This window comes from Phaenicophaeus curvirostris, chromosome 19 (genome assembly GCF_032191515.1).
Source record: "Phaenicophaeus curvirostris isolate KB17595 chromosome 19, BPBGC_Pcur_1.0, whole genome shotgun sequence".
Lineage (NCBI taxonomy): Eukaryota > Metazoa > Chordata > Aves > Cuculiformes > Cuculidae > Phaenicophaeus > Phaenicophaeus curvirostris.
The window spans coordinates 6,626,721-6,645,743 of record NC_091410.1 but is presented as its reverse complement, the minus strand read 5'-3'; the positions used below and the strand labels follow the sequence as shown (position 1 = coordinate 6,645,743).

Genomic DNA, 19,023 nt, shown 5'->3' with positions numbered 1-19,023 from the left:
CACTCTGCAGAGCCAGCCATTCTTGGAAATATTTGTGTGTTATAGGTGTGTTCTGAATTACAAATATTTTCACATTCCCAACACATAATTTAAGGCCACGTTCGACCAGGAGCATCCCTCTGCATGATTGCCAAGCACAGTTCTTGGTCCACCTACAGCGTCCTGTAGGTACATTATGAGTATGAGGATGCTTGTCCCACACACAGGTGAAAAGGGCACGGCTTATTTGGGGTTGTTGGCTTATGAGAAAGAGCAAAATCTCTTTTGAAAGAAGCAGTGTGGCAACCTCCCGCTGCTTTGGGGCGGTCTTTGTGGGAAGGAGTCTATAGGTGCTGACCTACATTTGAGAAGAACAAGCAGGGATCTGCGCTGACTGCTCCTGCAGCGGCTCTGGTGCTTCTTTTGGGATCGCACAAGCCAAGGAGCACAAGGGCATTTTCCCTCTAGTCCAGGTCTGCCACCACCATGGTGTATGAATTCATTCCTGGGGAAAGGTGCCAAACTGACATTCAGAACGCGGGGAGAAAATAAATCCTTGTTCTTAATAATTTCTTCCTTTCTTTGTGCCGATGAAGTACAATGGGACATTTAAATCTGATTTTTATAACATTATGCATATATACAGAGCATGGTCTGACCTGGAGAAGACACTTTGTTCTGACTGTAATGATCTGATATTTTATATTTTATTATTTTTTGCCTTCCCCGTAGTATTTCTGTTGCATTCTGGCACAATATGGGCTCCCTCCAGTGGTCAAGGGACTCTGGGCTTCTGCTGCTGCTCGCCCAGGCGCTGGAGCTGGCAGGGCATCCAAGTAGAAATCATATTGGGACTGTACTTGGCTTGTTCTCCCCACCTCCTGCTGTGTGTCATCCCGCTTGCAGCAGTAAGTGCCCTGTAACCCACATTCAATTAATATTTAAGTGGAATGGCCTGCTCAAATAAAGATTCGGCCTTTAGATTCCCTTACGGTTCCCAAAATGTTCACTGCAGAAGGGGGAGAGGGAGCAGGAGAGGAGAGAGAACTGGAGAGGGTCTGCTGACACAACAAGTTCTATTAAAAATGACTAATTTTGCATTCCACTCTTCCCTTTGGTATTTTGAGAATAGAATCTTTCTCCCCAAACCTGCAGGCAGTTGATGTGGTTATTGTGGGAGACAAACCTGCCCCTCTGGAATGGTGGGTGTCCATCTTCTCTCTCCCAGGGACACACTTCCTATCGGCTCCTCTGGCTTGGTGAGGCACAAGTTCATCCAGAACACTGCAATTAATTTTGTAGGCACCTTGGCAGGGAGAGCCATCCCCTCCAAGGGCATAAAACAACACGACCTGGTGCCAGGCCCAGGCTGGGTGATGTGGAGAAGGGGGCTGGCCATGGATCGAGGGGTACAGTCTGGCTCACGTGTATGGGCACATCACAGAATCATGGAATGGTTTGACCTCAAAGTCCATCCAGTTCCACCCCTGCCATGGGCAGGGACACCTCCCACTGGATCAGGGGCTCCAAGCCCCATCCAACCCGGCCTTGAACATCTCCAGGGATGGGGCAGCCACAGCTTCTCTGGGCAACCTGGGCCAGTGTCTCACCATCCTCATTGTGAAGAACTTCTTCCTATTACCTAGTCTAAATCTTGCCCCCTCCAATTTAAAGCCATTCTTCCTTGTCCTGTCAATTCATGCCCTTGTAAAAAGTCCCTCCCCAGCTTTCCTGTAGCCCCTTCAGGTGCTGGAAGCTACTCTAAGGTCTCCTCAGAGCCTTCTCTTCTCCAGGCTGAGCAACCCCAACTCTCATCCCGTCCTCATATGGGAGGTGCTCCAGCCCTCCGACAATCTTTGCGGCCTCCTCTGGACCCGTTCCAACAGTTCCATATCCTTCTTGTGTTGAAGATTCCAGAATTGGACACAAAACTCCAGATGAGGTCTCACAAGAGCAGAGTAGAGGGGCAGAATCCCCTCCCTCACCCTGCTGGCCACGCTGTTTTGGATGCAGCCCAGGACGCGGTGTGTGTACGTGCGGGCATGTGTCCATAGGGGTGTATCTGCTTGGGGAGACACGCAGCTGTGCACGGCGTGTCACCGTATGGGCTGGGGTGCAAATAAAGCCAGAAGGGAAAGGTGAGGCCATGGGCATCTCAGGCTGCAACAGCACCCTGTTTCATAGCCACACTCCCCCCCCGACGGCCTCTTCTTGCTGTCCCGGGCCCCCCTCCATGGCGCAGCCCCCCAGCCCGCTGAGGTTTTGTAGCGTAGTGCTTGAATGCAAGGGAGAGGGCGAATGCACCAGCACCCGTTTGCACAATGTATGTGTGTGAACACACTGATACCCATTTGCACAACGGGGTGTGAATATACCAACCCCGTTTACACAGGCTGCGTGTGAGCACCCCGACTCCCTTTTGCACGGGGTACGTGTGAACGCACAGACACCCATTTGTGAATGCACTGACCCCGCTGCACGGGCTGCGTGTGAGCACCCCGACTCCCTTTTGCACAGGTGTGTGTGTGTGAGCCCCCCAACCCTCTTTTGCACAGGTGTGTGAGAGCCCCCAGTCTCCTTTTGCACAGGTGTGAGCACCCTGACCTCCTTTTGCACAGGGGTGTGCATGAGCACCCCCCAGCCTCCTTTTGCACAGGGGTGCGAGCCCTCCACCCTTTTTGGACAGGTGTGTGTGTGAGCCCCTCAACCCTCTTTTGCACAGGTGTGTGTGAGCCCCCAGACCCCCTTTTGCACAGGTGTGTGTGAGCCCCCAGACCCCCTTTTGCACAGGTGTGTGTGAGCCCCCTCCCCGACCCTCTTTTGCACAGGTGTGCGTGTGAGCCCCTCAACTCCCATTTGCACAAGTATATGTGAGCCCCCAACCCCCTTTCGCACAGGTGTGTGAGCCCCCAACCCCCTTTTGCACAGGTGTGTGAGCACCCAGATCCCCTTTTGCACAGGTGGGGGGGCTGGGGATGAGCCCCACAAACCCCTTTTGCACGGGGGGGGGGGGGGGAGGGGTGGTGATGAACCCCCCGTGCATCCACCCAGCCCGCCGAGCCCCGTTCACACTAAGCGCCCCCACCCCCCTCCTTCCCATCTCCCCCCGCGGCGGGGGCGGGGCGCTCGGGGGAGGGGGCGGGCTCTGGTTGGTTGGCGGCGGGGAAAGGGGCGTGTCCTCTCCTCCGATTGGCCGCGCCCGCCGCGCTCATTTGCATGCGGCGGGGGCTCCCCTGTCACGTGTCCGAGCGGAGGGAGGCGGGGGGGGGGCAGACTTCCTGTTTGAGGTCAGCGCGGGGAGGGGGGGCGCGCGCGGCGGAGCCTCCCCGCGGTCTCGCGCCGCGATTGTCAGTGAGCAACAAAATGGCCGCGGTGGCAGCAGCAGCTCTGCTCCCCAGCACGGCGGCGGCGGAGGCGGCAGGGAGGAGCGGGGGACCGGCCCGTCAGCACTGAGCCTGCGACAGCGAGCGGGACGCACCGACAGAGAGAGAGAGACAGACAGAGAGAGAGAGGCTGCGGCCGCCGCCACGCTGTGACCGCGCTGCTGCAGCCCCGCTCCGCGCATCCTCCCCACCCCCCCCACCCCCCGCCGGGGTCCGAGCCTGCGGGATCCCCGGCTGCTGCCCCCGAGGCGGGCACGGGGTGGGTTCCCACCTCCCTCAAGGACTCGGCTGGATCCTCCTTCTCCTCGGCCCTCCCCGCGCTCGCTCCTTCCTGCGGGAGAGGCTGCTGGATCCTCCAACCCGCATCGCCGCCCCGTGGGTCCGCGACCCCCGCTCCGGGACCCTCCTCGTCCTCCTCCTCTTCTCCATCCTCCTCCTCCATGTGAAGCCCCGGCTCTGGGCTGCCCTCCTGTTTTTCTGTTTGTTTGTTTGCTTTTGGAGGGGGATCCTTCTTCAAAACTGCTCGCCTGGGTCCCGGTTTTTTCTCGCTTTTAATTTTTCTCTCTGTTAATTTGCACTTTCGACCCCCTCCTCCGATGTCCCTCCACGTGGACTGAGAGCCCGTCAGGACACACCCGCCACAACTCCTCCCGACCAACTCCAAATCCTGGCTGGCGTGGGTTTTGCTGCAACACTTGAGAGCAAACTTGTATTTAAGACACGCTCGTGCAAAAATCTAGCTGGGGACTTCAAGGTGTATTTTGTCTTGGTTTCTTGGTCTTGTTTTTATTCTCTTTTTATTTTTTGTTGGTGTTTTATTTTCCTGTTTTGCTTCACTGGAAATCAAAAGCTTCTTTTGGAATTGGACCTGCCTTTGCTGCACTTCTCTGGGCTGGATAACACTGAAGCTCTTTGCTTTTCTACTTGGATAGCGTTTTCCCGTTGATCTGTTGATTTTTTCCTTTTCCTGTGTGGCAGACTTTTTGGTTGTGTTTTTTTTTTTTTTGGAGGGGGGGTAAACGACAACAAAAAACTTCAATTTTTTTCGCCGTGTGAGATTTTTTCGTATTCAGATTCGTGAAATTACGGGTACACTTACAAAGAAAGAAGAAAAAGAAAAGCATTAAAATAAGAAAGGAGCACGTCAGAAAGACCCCTAACACGATAGACAAAATACTCACTTGTTTCCTTACAGCAAGACTGAATCGAAAGCTGCCAAAGAGCCCCATAAAGAAAAGACTAAAAGGTAAGAAGGGGTAACAGCCTCTCTTAATCCGAGCACGGTAGAAGTCAGCAGTGGAAGAGACCTGCTAAGCCACTGCATTCCTCCTCTCACAGGGCTAGACCAGATTTTTTTACTGCTTATTAGTCAGCAAACCAAGTAACGCCCCAAAACATTTCAAAATCCATTTATTTTTGTCAGTTGCCTTTTTTTTTTTTCTCTTTGAACAACTCGAGGACATATTTTATAGTGGTAGAATTAATTCGGTCTGTTGCTGTGTATTTTTTTTTTCCCAGCTCAGCCGCTGTGCGCAAACGAGCGAGCAGAAGTGCCATTTGCGAGTGTGGTTTGCACCTTAGTTGGACATTAAACCCTTTTCTGGTGCAGACAGGGCTCTCTGTAGTTGCTTTATAACTCGCACGTGTTAAAATTATTGCGGAGCGTGTTGGGAATGATCCTGAGTCTGGAAAAAGGAGTAGGATGGGTATGGTCAGGAGCACTGCTCCTTCAGCTTTGTCCTTCGTGGGTGCTTTCTGTTAAAAGTTAACGTCTCCAGATCCTTTTATTCCCCTCTCTTCCCCCCACGTAATAAGATTATGGGGAACTACTGCAATTTTCTCCTGAGTATTCAGAGAGAGATCTCCGTCTAAATCTGAAACGTCGTCCGGTGGGAGAGAGCATTTAAAGAGAATTTATGCTTTCAGCTGCGATGCTGAAGGGGGAGAAAATAGGGAGGGTTCATTTGTTAACCTGAAAAATCTCGGAACGCTGGAAGTTTATTAATTGTTTGAATCTTCATTGTTTGAATCACAAGTTTGTGTCAGAGGTTAATCTTCTTAATATGTAATTAGTTGAAGGTCCAATTATGGGATTTATTGCACCGAATTGGGGTTTTTTTCCTCCCTTTTTTCCCACTGCTGCTAGTCATGCTTTGTGGCTGCTTTATTTTCTGCTAAACCTCGAGTGTGTTTGTGGGAAGATACTGTTCAATTGATACTAGCAGGCTGTTTAAACGTAGAAATAATCTTGAGTGTACGTGATAGCCGTGTCTGTTGCATATTTCCCCTCTCGTACGTATCTGATGGATGTCTGCTGATTTATATACTGGGACTTCCTCTGGCTATTAGACCCGTTAAGGTAATTAATAATGCGATCGGTCCCGCTGTTTAGTGGCTGCTCGGTGGTGCAGAGCCTTAGATCAGGTGGATGTGGGTAGCGCTCTGGGCCTAAGGACAATGCCAGCGAGGAGCAGGAGAGCGTCGCGCTGCTCCTGGACATCCTAGAATCATAGAATAACCAGGTTGGAAGAGACCCACGGGATCATCGAGTCCAACCATTCCCATCGCTTCCAGCAAAGTCAGGGCTGCAACAGCGCAACCCGCTTACCTACGGTGTGTGGTTCTTTGGATTCACCCTAAACTGAGGATTAAAACGTAGTTTCCTATCGGGTGTTACTTTTTATCCTTGCAAGAAGATAGTGGAAAGGCAGACACTGATTCCCACTGCTTCCCCCGTATGTTTTCCAAGGCGTCTTGCAGTGGGTGCAATGTTGGCTTAGGTATTCGTAGTTTTCCATGATTGCTGTCCTCAGATTGAGAAAGCCCTGGGATATCTCTTGTCGGCTGCTGTTTGTGAACTCAAAATGGTGTGCGGAGCAACCTGCCCCCGGATGCGCTGCTGCTGCTGCTCCGGCTGCTGGGATTATTTCCAGAACGCTGAGGTATCGATGCCAGGCTTGCATGCAGCGGGGGAGAAATGCTGCTTCAGCCTGGGGGAGGCTTGGTCCTTCCTCTGGGGGACTGATGCTGCTTTTTGGGGTGAGATTCCAGAGGCTGTTGTGCACTCTGCTTGGGAGCCTTGTTGCTTCAGCATGTGTGACTGTGGAGTCTGTGGGGAAAGCTACGATAAATCAGATAGGTTTGAGCCTTTTGAGTGGATGGGACTGTTTCAAGAGACTTTTAGTGGTTTAATAACACCTTGTGTCGCTTCGTCCTTGCCTTCAAAGGAGAATTCATTTTTCTGACTCGAAGCTATGTGACTGGCGCCTATCTGGGAAATGAAAAAGGTCTCAGTTCAGCCCTTGGTGAACAGGTGTTGCCGTCGGGAAGACTGCTGGAGCCTGGGACTAGGGCTTTTTCCAGAGATTGATGTTCACAGGGGCTGTATTTTGGACTCGATGATCCGGTGGGTCTCTTCCAACCTGGTTATTCTGTGATTCTGTGATTCTGTATTTGAGACAATGGTTTGTACTTTTGACTAAATATTTCTAATAGTGAAATACACCTGGGCAGACTAACCTCTTTATTTAGAACTCTTCTGATTTGCAGTAGAAAAAACTTAGTATTTATTAAATATGTTTCTATTCTCTGTGCGTGCAGATTCTCCTATGGACAACTTTGAGTATCAGTATGCATCAGACTAGAAACTGCCTTGGATTGTTTAGGGTTGGTGTGTGTATGTTGTTACATCTGTTACAGTACATGGATTAATTTGTAATTAGGCTGTCACTGATGCTGAGTGTTAGTCCTACTTCTTAGGAATGGGCTTGAGGGGAGCCTTGGTCTGTGCCCAGTCTTTATGTCTTGATTCGGTGTTAAGAAAGATTTGGTAACATAAAACTTCACCCTTGTGACCTGGCTGGCGTGTCTTTGCATCTTTCAAAATCTGCCTCGATCACTTAGAGTGGGATGAGCTTTTACCTCAGCTGCTGTTGCAGAGCTTGCTGAAGCTTTAGGATGAATGAGAAACCTGCCTCTCTGGCTTAATTTCTTTTTTTCTGGGGTTTGTCTTGCCTGTTTTTGCTATGCTTTTGACGACTTTTGTGATTTTTAGCTGATCTTTAAGGGATGGAAGGTGATTCTAGGTAATTTTTTTGGTATGTTTGCTTGAAGGAGCTTTTTATGATTTGGGAAAATAGGGTGACGTTTCCTTAACGCGAAATCACATAATTGGGTGCAAGAGTGCTTTTAACCTGAAGAGTCTTTGTTGAAGCTCCCAAGTTCCATACCTTGCCACACAGGAGTAACAATAAACCACGGTCAAGGTAAAGGTTTTATCAAGCAGAGGCTGTAATTTCTCTGTCTTGAAGCAAACTGTTGCTGAACGGCAACCTTATAGGAGGTATAGCTTTAAATTCATCTAGGAATAAAACCGTGTTTTCCTTTTCTCCTTCAGAAAGGCCATGCCTTCTGTGTCAGGGATGCACTGCCTGCTGTTCACTGGAAATGACCTGGGGTCTGCAGTCCATCAGACCCTGTGCGATGCCAACACCTTTTCTCTTCCGCGTTGGGTTTGTTATTAAAAGCCCAAGAGCAGCGTTTACTTTCAGTTTCAGCTGTTGGGGCCGGTGTATGTGGGAACGGGTAATATGTTAACTTAGCAGCTGGCCTCGCCGAGATAAACATGCGCTTTTCCAAATGCTGTCATCTGGCCCCCTTCCAAAACAAGCTGAAGGAGGAGGTCAGGGGTGGAGCCGTCCTTTGCTTCAGTAAAAAGAGGCTTTCAATTGGAAAGAATTGATAGATAGTATTGACTGCAAGGACTGCACATTTAAAAATAAAATGGCCAAACCTTTCTTAAGTAAACAGAACAGCCTCTGTTGGTGACTTGTATCTCACCGCTTGTTACTCTGCTGCTTCTCTTTGAAGGTGCGGCCACTGAAATGTAACAGGCGTGTTGCTGCTTTCTAAAAATCAGTGCTTTATGTAAGACTTTGAATACGAGAACTTATGAAAAATTTATCATTGGTTGCAATAGAGATGTGCTGCACAAGTGCTATTGTTTTAATTGTTTAAAATTCAGATTACAAGATAACAGTAATACCATTAGGTTTCCCTTTGGCCTAGAAGCTGCAGGTAGGAGCCTGTCGATCCCTTACTATTAAAGATGAGTGATAAGGAAACCTCTTAAATGCCTGTGACGCTGCAGTCTAGCCAATTTTGGATCAGCTGATGCCTTTTAGTGATAATGGCTTGAGGTTTTCAGCTGTATTATGAAGATATCAGCCAGGGCAAATAGTGTTTGGAAGAGAAGTATACTTTATTGAATGGGGAGATGCTCTAGAAGTGACAGTAAATTGCATTACTGAATGATCTATACGATGTGCGCAGTCTCTTCGCTGGTAAATGCTAGTGGTAAAATGAAGGATGGTTATTCTTAATGTGTGAAAGCAGAGGAATCAAAGTATTATTTGATCTTCCTTTAGGAATCTGAGCTATTCATGAAAGTTGTCTATCAAAAGCACAGCTTAGTTTTACGTTTTAATTACCAGATGCAGACGTACTTATGCTTATTTTATCATTACTTAATCATGATTAACTTCACTGTGTATGGGAATTCAGTGATTAACTGTGTTTTCTGAAACTTTTTTTGCAGCTTCCTACCTTGGTATTGAAATGTTTTAAAATCTGCACAAAATAAAAATGCCTGACCATAATAACAAGCTGTTCTTGCACAGAATAGTTATAGAGCTTTTTAAGATTGTATGATGAAAGGTCATAGCGCTTGTGGAAAATGCATCTGTACTTTAAAATATGCAGCTGATTCTTTTGTCTTTTTTAAATGTAGCCTCTTTCTCTTCATCCCAGTAGAAAGGCTTCTTTCACTGAAGACATCTGTAAGATAACTGGCTGTTCTTAAGCCTAATGGTTCGGGGTGCTAAGCATCAAAATCTGAGTTAGTTTTGGTCTTAGCCCTGGATGTGAATCAGCACTGTAATTTTTCAGTGTTGAGGTCTTGAATGTAGTTGTAATTCAAGCTCATAAAATATTAGAAGCTTTGACGGTAGTGAAGTCTGCTTTCTGGAGCTCTTCCCTGTGGGTTTACAGCCAAGGATGGCTTGAGAGTGAGAACAGTTATCTGTGCTGCAGCAGTGATGTTTTATGGCTGGGTGCCCAGATTGTCTAGCTTTGCACACAGCTTTATAGTTTCCCTTTGAGGGCTATGGAGGTGGAAGTCATTTGTAATGAACAGCTATCTGCAGCTTGCTTTTTCTGTGTTTGGAAATATACATCCCTTTAAAAAATTGCAAACTAGATTCACATTTACTTGGATTTCAGTCAGGATATTCGTATGTTTTGGAAGCTTGCTTTTAAGCGACGTTAACAATTGCTTATTGTTTAGTATTAAAAATAGCTAATATTTATCCCATGGCTGTTTGGACTTTTTTAGAAGTGAGCTCTGAATTGCTAGAAAATAAGATTTTTTTTTTTTTTTTTTTTGAGGGTGGGGGGGAGGGAGAGAAAAATTGACTTGTCAAAGCGACTGGCATCCTTTGTGGTAAATAAGCCCCAGAGAAAAATGTTTATAGGTCTCAAAATAGTTATCGTGCAACTACCAGCGATAGGCTCATTTAAGACAAGATAACACCACCGCCCCCTCCACCACAAGGGAGAAAAAACACCCTGGGCTATGAAGTGTTTAGTGTCTGCCCATGGGCATTTTCCTGAGGCAGATCCATTCCTGGTTTTTTTTTTTTTTTTGGTCCTAGCTTCTCATTAATGGGGTCTATGCATATTTTCCCGTGACAGCGTCCTGACAGGATAGTGGGGAGCGCCTTTGTTATGGTCTTGGTCAAGAAGAGCCTCGTAGAATTGCATATCTGCGTTTTCTTAGCTGTGCTGTTTTCCTTCCTATTCCTTTTTTTCCTTCCTGTGCTCTTGTCTCTGTGTTGTCTGCTTCAAGTTTACAGTTTTCTCTCTAGGACTGTGTTTGCATGCCTTCCCGATGAGAACTGGAAGAGCTTACTGTCCTGTTTGAGGGATACAGAGTACCCGGAGTGGCTTGGATACCTTTCTGGGTGGTCAATGTGTACACTATTGATTGTTAGTTCAGAGGGACTCCTGCCAAGTCTATTTTAAGCTCAGCCTGATAACTGTTGTGTGTCGGTCTGCTCTTCAGTCTCACTCTAGTCTCGACCTCTCAGGTCCTTTAGTTCTTCAGAATACCAAAATGTTTTCATGGCTGTTGCAAATGTCACTGATGCTGACAACGGAGATGCTTGTTTTTAAACAGTAGCTGGTTGCTGGTAAACAAAAGAGCATCAGCCCAGAGCTTTAACACATACCCTTCTAGAAAGGCAGCAGTCCAGGGAATGCAAAAAACCCAAAAACCCCACAACTAAAAAACCCCAAACAATAAAAACCCTCAGCTGTACAGGTGCCTGGTGTGCTGACTGCCTGTTTACTCTATTTTCTTACAAGGTCGTTCATAGGAGGTCATTTGTAGAAGACAATAGAAGGTGTCTTTGGCACTGCTTGTACTGCTTTTGCTTGAACCCAGCCTATGGTCATAATAGGCTTGAAGATGCCATTTCATATGAAATGTGAAGTTAAACCCTTACCAGCACTACAAGCCCAGCCTGGTGGAGGTGACTCTTACAGTGTATTGCCAAAGCCAGTTTGAAGTAGGATTCCTCATTATCCCTCTGCTAACATTGTTTTTTCCATCTGTGGGTCTCTACTTTCCTCTTCTCTCAGTGCTTTAATCTGTTACACAAGCTTACTTAACATAGGAGAATTGCTTCCAATATTTGTGTTGTCTGAGGTTTTCCACATTTTCAGCTTTGAATGGGTGTTCTGCTTGAAAGTTTCTTTCTTACTCCCTGGCAGTGTAAGGAAAGATGTTACAGCTCTGAAAATCTAATGCTTTTTGGTTCTTTATGGTGTCGTGGCTGTAGTATTGTACCTCGTTCTTGTTTGGTGATACTGCAAGGGATTGATGTTAGTTAAAAATAACCTATTGGCATAACGGTGCTGATTACATCTATTCCTAACATACCTCTTCATTCTCCTCCTTATGGAACTAGTTTCTCTTTGCATGACGTTAGGTGATGTAGGCTATAAAGAGGTATATAGTTTATCCTCGTAAGCCTTTAAAAATAAATTAGTATGGAAAATGCAACACCTTCTGAAATGGAAGGAGAAGAGTCTGGTGCTACCAATCTAAATGCTATTTAATTTTTTCTGGTATGATTATCATAAAATATAGCTGTCTGATCCAGGTGTGGAATTAAGTTTGGTCTGTCACTGTAATAGAATTCCTGCTGTTGAGGAGGAGAGTCTCAGTATAAAAAGCGCTCTTTCGGGTGAAAGATGTTATTATGTGGGACTTAGTGGAGCTTGGCAAATGTGTGATTTACTATTTCTGTTATTCTAATCAAACTTTTAGAAGTCTTTGACTTTTGAAAAGACTAATCCGAGTTAACGGAGTCTCACTGGACACTGACAATGTATTATATAGTGATGTCATTCTTTATACTGTGCTAGCACACTTAACATGCACTAATTGAATAAAACAGTGGTTGTGTTATTAGATGGATGCTTACGTAGTGATATGCTTGAAGACCCTCAACTTGAATTTTTTTTCTTGCATTTATGAAGATGAAATGTTCTTCACAAATTTCCAGGTGAAATACTGCAGTAACAATGAAACCTGTGCTTTTGAAACTAACGCAGGCTGGTAGATATAATCTATTTTATCTGGACGATATTGCAACACTCTGAAAGTCCAGCTGCACTGAAATTGTGATTCCTGTCCATCCCTCACCCCTCCATCAGCATCCAGACAAGCAAGCACCAACCTTTCTATAATTCAGACTGCATCTGCTGATCGGGTAACATACTTGGAGACATTTCGGATATATTTCTGAGAATATTTGCTCCCCTGGGCATTTCATGGACTAACTGAAGACATAGGATAGTTATTACTAAGATCATAATTGACCATAAATTGATTTCCAAAGTGGTATTTACTGCAACTGGTTTTCCTGTCCCGGAAGATCACTTATGGCTATTTCCTTTCCCCATCTTTCCCCCTGCCATCTCTCCTCCCCCCATGGAGATGCTATTCATTTGCTGAGTTGAAAGATGGCTGATGGCACATTCTGATGGTGGCTCTGATATACTGATTTATTATTGACAAGAACTGGCATCCAGATGCTTTAACTATGGAAAGTGAAATGGAGCAGCAGAGAACTTTGAAACTTGATGAATGTAATGAAAGAAGGATTTCCTTTTAAGCAATGTCAGGTTCATCTTTTAAGCTCTAGTTAGGGTTGTTGAGGGAAAGGTGCTAGCTTGGACGTCTTGCCTTAATTTTAGACAACAGAATAAGCCTGTCTGAATTTTGTGGATTCAGTTTCCAGCCTGAGGATGGGTACAGAGTAGTGTAAGGGTTTCTTACCTCACTTGAGTTATGTTGTATATTCATTTTCAAACAGCATTGCAGCTGAAGATGGAGTGGAACAAAGACTAAATTCCTGCAAAGTGTGTTAAGTTGAATAAAATTATTGTGATGGGCAGCGTTTTGATTTTTGCACTTAAACACTAAGAATGTATTAAAAGTGCACAAAACAGTTAAGTAGATTTTCTTCCTCTGCGTTTAAACTTTCATGTATCTGCAATGCACATTTTTTTAGTACAGTTTATTAGTCTATGGTGTGTTTTGTCTTCCTTGACTCGGATTGAATTTGGTGTTAACCTCCTGTGGAGAATTCCAGGACCCCTGACATTTTATTGTGACTCTTGATTAGCTCACCAGGGTTCCTGCTAAGAATTCTTCTTTCACTCATTTGATAAATTGAATTCCCTATTCACGGTTCCTTTAAATAGAATGGTATTTGGAAAACTTGAAGACAACAACTTGAATGTTCAATGAGCTCACCCAGCAAATTTAAAAATGCAGGAGGAGGAGTTTATGGGTTTGTGTTCTGAAATCCTTTATAAGAATAAATGTTTTATGAAATCATAAATCTCTCTCTGTCTTCATATTCCCTTTAAATATATTTCCCTTCTGGTTTCTGCCACAAGGAGTTCTGTTGATGTCTCTTCTCTTTTTTGTCTTATCTTGCCTTGTGTCAGGAGCTGCGCTTTCCCTGAACTTGTGCCTGTATCTAGGAGAGACTGTAACAATGCAGTGTATGCCCATATAGTGGAGCTGCATCTTTCCATGGCAGCGTGTGTCAGCATAGAGAGCATCTTGTTCTTCACACTCAGTGTGTCCTGGTCTGGCTTATATGCAGCTCAGATACATGCAGTGTGGGTGGATGAATGTGGTATTCTCTTTCCATTGCTGGTGATGCTGGCAGGGCTTAGACTGTGGAGCACTGCCTGGAGCTCTACAGCATCAGGAACAGTGTTATTATTTTTGTTCTGTTTGTAGATTTTGAGGCTCATCCTCCCTGTAAGGCTAATGTCCTTTTACTCCCCCATTCGATGCTCTTTGTGAGCCTCCCGGAGGTGGGGCTGCAGCAGTGCCCTGCCATCCCTGCTGCCTGAGTTCCAAGGGGACACATGACAGTTGCTTCTGGAGATCTTGGTGTGGTGGCTGTGGCGCACTCCCTGTATAAAGTGCCATCTTCCTCAAGGCTGGTTTCTGCAGTCTGGTCCCAAGCATCTGTGAAACAGTTTTAATACTGTAAGAAAACTCTGGGAGGAGGGACCTCAGGAGGTTACTTAAATAGGCAGGTCTGTATTTAGGTGGAGTGACATGTGCATGTCTGCTAACATGTCTGCTGCTACTCACTGTGCTGCTGTGATGTGTCGATGTTAGTCTTGTTTGGTGCAGTTCCCTGCCTGTAGGTAGGAGCGAGGGAAGTGCATATGCATTTCTCTACTGTGCCTGTGGCAAGAAATCTACCTAAAGAAGAAGTATTTTTTCCAGACCTCAACTTCCTGGGCATTTTCAATCGCACTGGACCCACTCGTGAATGTGGCCTGTGTATCTGCTGTAAGCTGTATATCTCTTGTTGAAGATGTGTTGACACCACCTTTTCCCAGAATAAGCACAAGAGTGGCAGGGTAAACGCATTTGTCTTAAGTGTAAATTCTGCTGCCTACTTCTTAATCCTGTAGGTTGTGTTGTCTAGCTTGACCTGTGTGAAAGTACCAGCCTGATCCTCAGCTCCTACAATGATGAGTATAATCTGCTGAGAACAGAGTGATTTGGTTTGGAAATAGCTGAGTGCTGGCCTGTGATTGGTGGGGGAAGAAGGACTAGGGGTTCTGCAGGCAAAATGGTACATAATTAGTGATGCAAGCTTGCTTTGCTATTTTTTTTCCCCAGGAAGAATCATAGAGATGTAGCTGTTCTTACGGAAGGGTGTGGAGGTGTGCTACCCAAAACCAGTGTTCCTAACTGTCCTGCAGCACACATTGTCTGTCCTGATCCTGATGCTGTCGGCACACTGGCTCCTCCAGCCTCTGTCTCTGGGAGTGGTCAGCTCTCATGGAGAGCCCCAGGTGCTGCGGTACGGAGCAAAACATCCTGTGGAGCTGTTGCTCCTATTCCTGTTTCCTGGCCTCCTACTTTGCAATATCGTTGTGCAGCTGCCCCAGGAAGCGGTGCTCCTCTGACATGTTCTTCAAGTCCAGCAAAACAATTTGCGCCAGAAACTTGTCCATAGGTTGCTTCTGCTTCTGGGTCAGTTAATCATTGATACTTAGTTGAATGATTTGTCAGTGTTGGTGCGGGGTTCTTGTCTTCTAAAATACTTTGAGAAACCAAAATAGCAAGCATCATGTCACGAGAGGGACAAACGTGCTGTGCACTTGCTGAGCTACTGGATTCCAAAGCTGTTTTCTTTTGTGTGTTAAGTCCCAGGAAGACTGGGGAAGAGCTCTGGACCAGATGCTACATCAGCTGCTGGTAAATCTTATCAGGCATGGGAAGGAGGGAGCACTGTGAGAGTAAGTCTGGGTTTGTGCACTGTTAATAGTCTATAGCTTAATTTTCCTTGGACTAGCCTGTATTTGCTGGAGGCAGAGAGATGTTCCTGGCATTTTTCTTGCTGTTTGTAGCCTGCTTTGAGTGGTGAATGTAACGCAAGCTGCTTTTGGGGGATGGTTTCTTTATCTTGGTCCTTGCGTGGTGGTGCCCATGATGGGATACTTGAGATCTACTGTGGTGCTGTCAGCTGACTGAGGGAGCAGATTCTCATATGTTTGTGCCTTAAATGTACACAAGAGTGAGGCTTTGTGTTGTGTTCTAACCCATGCTCAGATTTCCTTATAAACTACTTCAGTTGCCTCAGAGTGGAGTTTGCATATACATTAATAGGCTTGAATGATGGAGAGCACCACCTTCATAGAGGGCATCCTACAGCATCATGTACCACTAGCGTGTTAATTTGTAATGGGAGTTTCATGTTTAAGCAAACCTTTTCTGATCATGCTCACTTGCTGTGCTTTGATTGTCATCATAGAGTGGTCTTGGAGTGCAACAGTTGTATTCCTTTTATTTAAAACTTCACTGGATTATGTGCTCCAAAGGTGCAGTTAATGCTTTCCTGCTGCAAGTGAGTGTTTGGCACATGGGAGCGGACTGAAGCTGATCTTAGGTCAAAGTCAACTGAGATGGGGATAGCGTGGCTGACTAGTCCTCTGCACTGACAGTTTTGCTCTGAAAATCCACTCCTATTGGTCTGTGCTACTTAGTAATGAAAGTGTGACATACGTCTCCTGGAACATTCTCATTTGTACTCCATTAATATGCTGTTTCTCTCTGATTACAGTCCACGAGAATCTGAACAAAAGGAAGTCTGTAGATGAAAAACAAAAACCCTAAACCCTACAGACATTCACTGGGACTTGGACAGCGCTCAATTTGAGCTCTTTGAACTTCTGATGTCAGACCTACCGCTTACAGTTAATGTGTATCCTTAATTCATAGAGGCTCTTTCTTCTCTCGGGTTTTCCCCCTCCTGGTTGCTGCTAATCCACTAGTAGAGGCTCAGACAGGCCAGTCAGTGTGCTGATTTTAAAAATCCTGAATTGAATGATAGTAACTGTCTAGTCTTGCTTTATTTGTGTTCTAATCCAACTTTCTTCAGTGCTTGTTTACCTAATGTATAATGAAATAGGGTCACAGTAAGTTAATGCTAGGTGAGTTGAAAACCTCTAGCAAGATTCTAGATTCTGCACGAAATAGTAGTTGGCATTCTCCTCGAGGTCCTGCCAGCATTTGTTGCTCTTTCACCAATATTCCAAACTGACATGTTAGAAACACCATGTACAACTGCTAGAGATGCAGCCCTGAGACAAGGGGTGTAACACAGGTGCTCTTTTTAATTCTGATCATGGCATTTCTATTTTACAGATTGCAAGAGCTGTTTTACAGATTGTAAGAGCACGATTATTAACTGAGTCTCTTGGGCAACCTAAAATCTTCCTGTAGTTTCAGTAAAATATTTTAATTGTATGCGGTGCTTTTCACATCCTGTTCTCAAATAATGCTGTAGTGTTCTTCCATGTCTTTAAATGGCAGCTGCATTCTGCTCCTGCTCAAATTTTAGCAGTGAATGAAGCTGATTGTGTGTGTCTTGCACCTTAGTGAAGTGTGATTGCTGTGGTTTAAAAAAAAGCCTGGAAGGGAGTGCATAGGGATCAAGCCAAATCCCTTACAATTACAGTCAGCAGTGGAGAAGGGTCCACAGAGCAGCATAGACCTTGAAGATACCTACTAGTGCTCTGTAACAAATCAAATAAATAAAACAACTTTAAGAACACTTAGAACCCGAACTATGTTGTGCAGTACAAGAAAACATTAAGGCCATTTTTAGTGCTCTGTTTCTCTGCAGCAACTTCAATGGAATTTCCAAGGGACTTCAGAAACCAGACTGCTGTCCCTGTTAGGAGATCACCAGGCCTACAGTTGTTAGCAGTGGATGATAGTTTTAGAGGAAGGAATCTTCTGTCAAGGCAAATGATGTATTAAGGAGTGACAAGTGTAAGACAAAGGCATAATTTGGCAGTGAGAAACCCCGAAGCATGGGATTAATGAGTTATAATTTGAGGTCAAACAAAGCTGTTAATCGGGATTCATTTATGACTCCCTGTGGGAACAATTTTTGCACCCATACTTTCAAATTCCAGTATTTAGATTCAAGCTGTGTGATCACACCTTTACATGTAACATTTTCCACTGTGGTGTGGACACTGCTCTATGTTTTTTGTATATCTTGAGTTTATCAGATTGTTGTGGATAATGTCTATCCCTACTAAGCTTCCGGAATTTGTAAAGTCGTGGGGCTGAAAAACTTTCAAGTGCACATGTTTTTCCAACATTGAAGTGGTTTATAAAGATTTTACTGCTGGAAATGTGGCATAGTGCCACAAAAATCCACTGGTTCTCTACCTTGTTGGAAGAAGTGCTGAGATTACTTGTTCTGTGAGTGTTTTACTCTAATTTTGTTTAGCCTGTGTTCTCTACCTTATTCTTAGAAAAAACCCAAACAGGCAAACATGTTCTTATTAAGAAAACTTTGCATGTTGCTTAAAAAGTCAATAAATAACTTCTGTTGCCTTCCTTTCGTCCTTTTCAAAAACACCTGCCACTGTGCTGCAAAAGAACTCCAGACTCTTCCTCACTAGTCCTTGTTAGCTGTTACTGATGTTTTTATTTACATCCCTTTTAAGTTATTTGCACCATCTTTGCCATTTGCTGGTATTCTGCAGTGCCATCCATCTTCTGGTTCTTTCAGGTAATCTGTAATTACTTGGACAGAATTGTTCTGATGGTAAATTACTGCAGACCCAGCCAGCAAAACCCCATCTGATTTCTCTAGGGTCTTTTTAAGCTGCTCTTGCGTTTGCTTGCCTGGATTCCTATTTGGAGTGGTAGCAAAATGTTGTGTTCCATCTCTCTATTTCTCCCACCCTGACAGTTCATGGAAGTTGTCCTCAGAAGCTGGTTTGGGGAAAAGAGAGTTGACAAACACATCTTGAGATTCTCACATGAAGCTGTGTTTGTGTGATGATGCAGGAATGATGTGTTGCACTGATGGTGGTAGAGATCCTGTGGCAGGAGCAGCTCGGTTGTTGCCTCCTTGCTGCCCCTGCCACCAGCTTGGAGCAAAGCCTCCTCCCTATGCAGGGCAGAGCACTAGGAAATCCCTCGGTAAAGCTGTCGTCATCCATGGGCTCCACACCAGTTCACGTCGTTTCTGGCCATCTGTTCCTAGCTGACCTCTTTAGGGAAGGCTGAAGCAGAAAGAAAAGTACTGTCACTTCAGCCCTGGCAGGGTCATCTGTCAATAGTCCCCCTTCCCACTGAGCATCACAACTAATGCTTCCCGTTGCTTATTAATGAAGCATTTAAAGGTTGTTTTGCTGTTAGTTTTTATATGCACAGTGCTGATAATTTATAATTGTCGGCATTCCTGATTTTTGTCCCTGTGTGTTTATACCGGTTTTATATATGTTTTTTTAATACTCCTTATTTATTTGACCTAGTTTTATGTGCTGCCTTCTTTTTTCGAGGTGATTGGAGAGCTTGTAATTAGGGACCAGCTTGACTCTTCTTGATTAATGACTGAGCCTAGATATCAAGGGAAAAAAGCTGGCACTTTTAAAGTCACACTAGCTCCTTGCCTTCACCAGTATTTGCTCCAGGACGGGTACAGGGAGCTGTGCTGTATAAGGATGAAGCAGGAAAGAATTAGCA

At 45.3% G+C, this 19,023-nt stretch overlaps 1 protein-coding gene across 7 annotated transcripts in view; it reads left to right on the top strand.

The window, feature by feature from the left end:
- The window catches only part of TNRC6C (trinucleotide repeat containing adaptor 6C), a 213,534-nt gene that overhangs the window by 108,854 nt on the left and 85,657 nt on the right, over window positions 1-19,023 (top strand). The window contains exon 1 of one of the 7 annotated variants that reach the window (XM_069872856.1): window positions 3,289-4,608. The exons of the other annotated variants lie outside the window; for them this stretch is intronic. The gene's annotated coding sequence lies outside the window, so the exon portion shown is untranslated. Of the gene's footprint in view, window positions 1-3,288; window positions 4,609-19,023 lie in introns of those variants that run through there. 7 annotated transcript variants of the gene reach the window in all.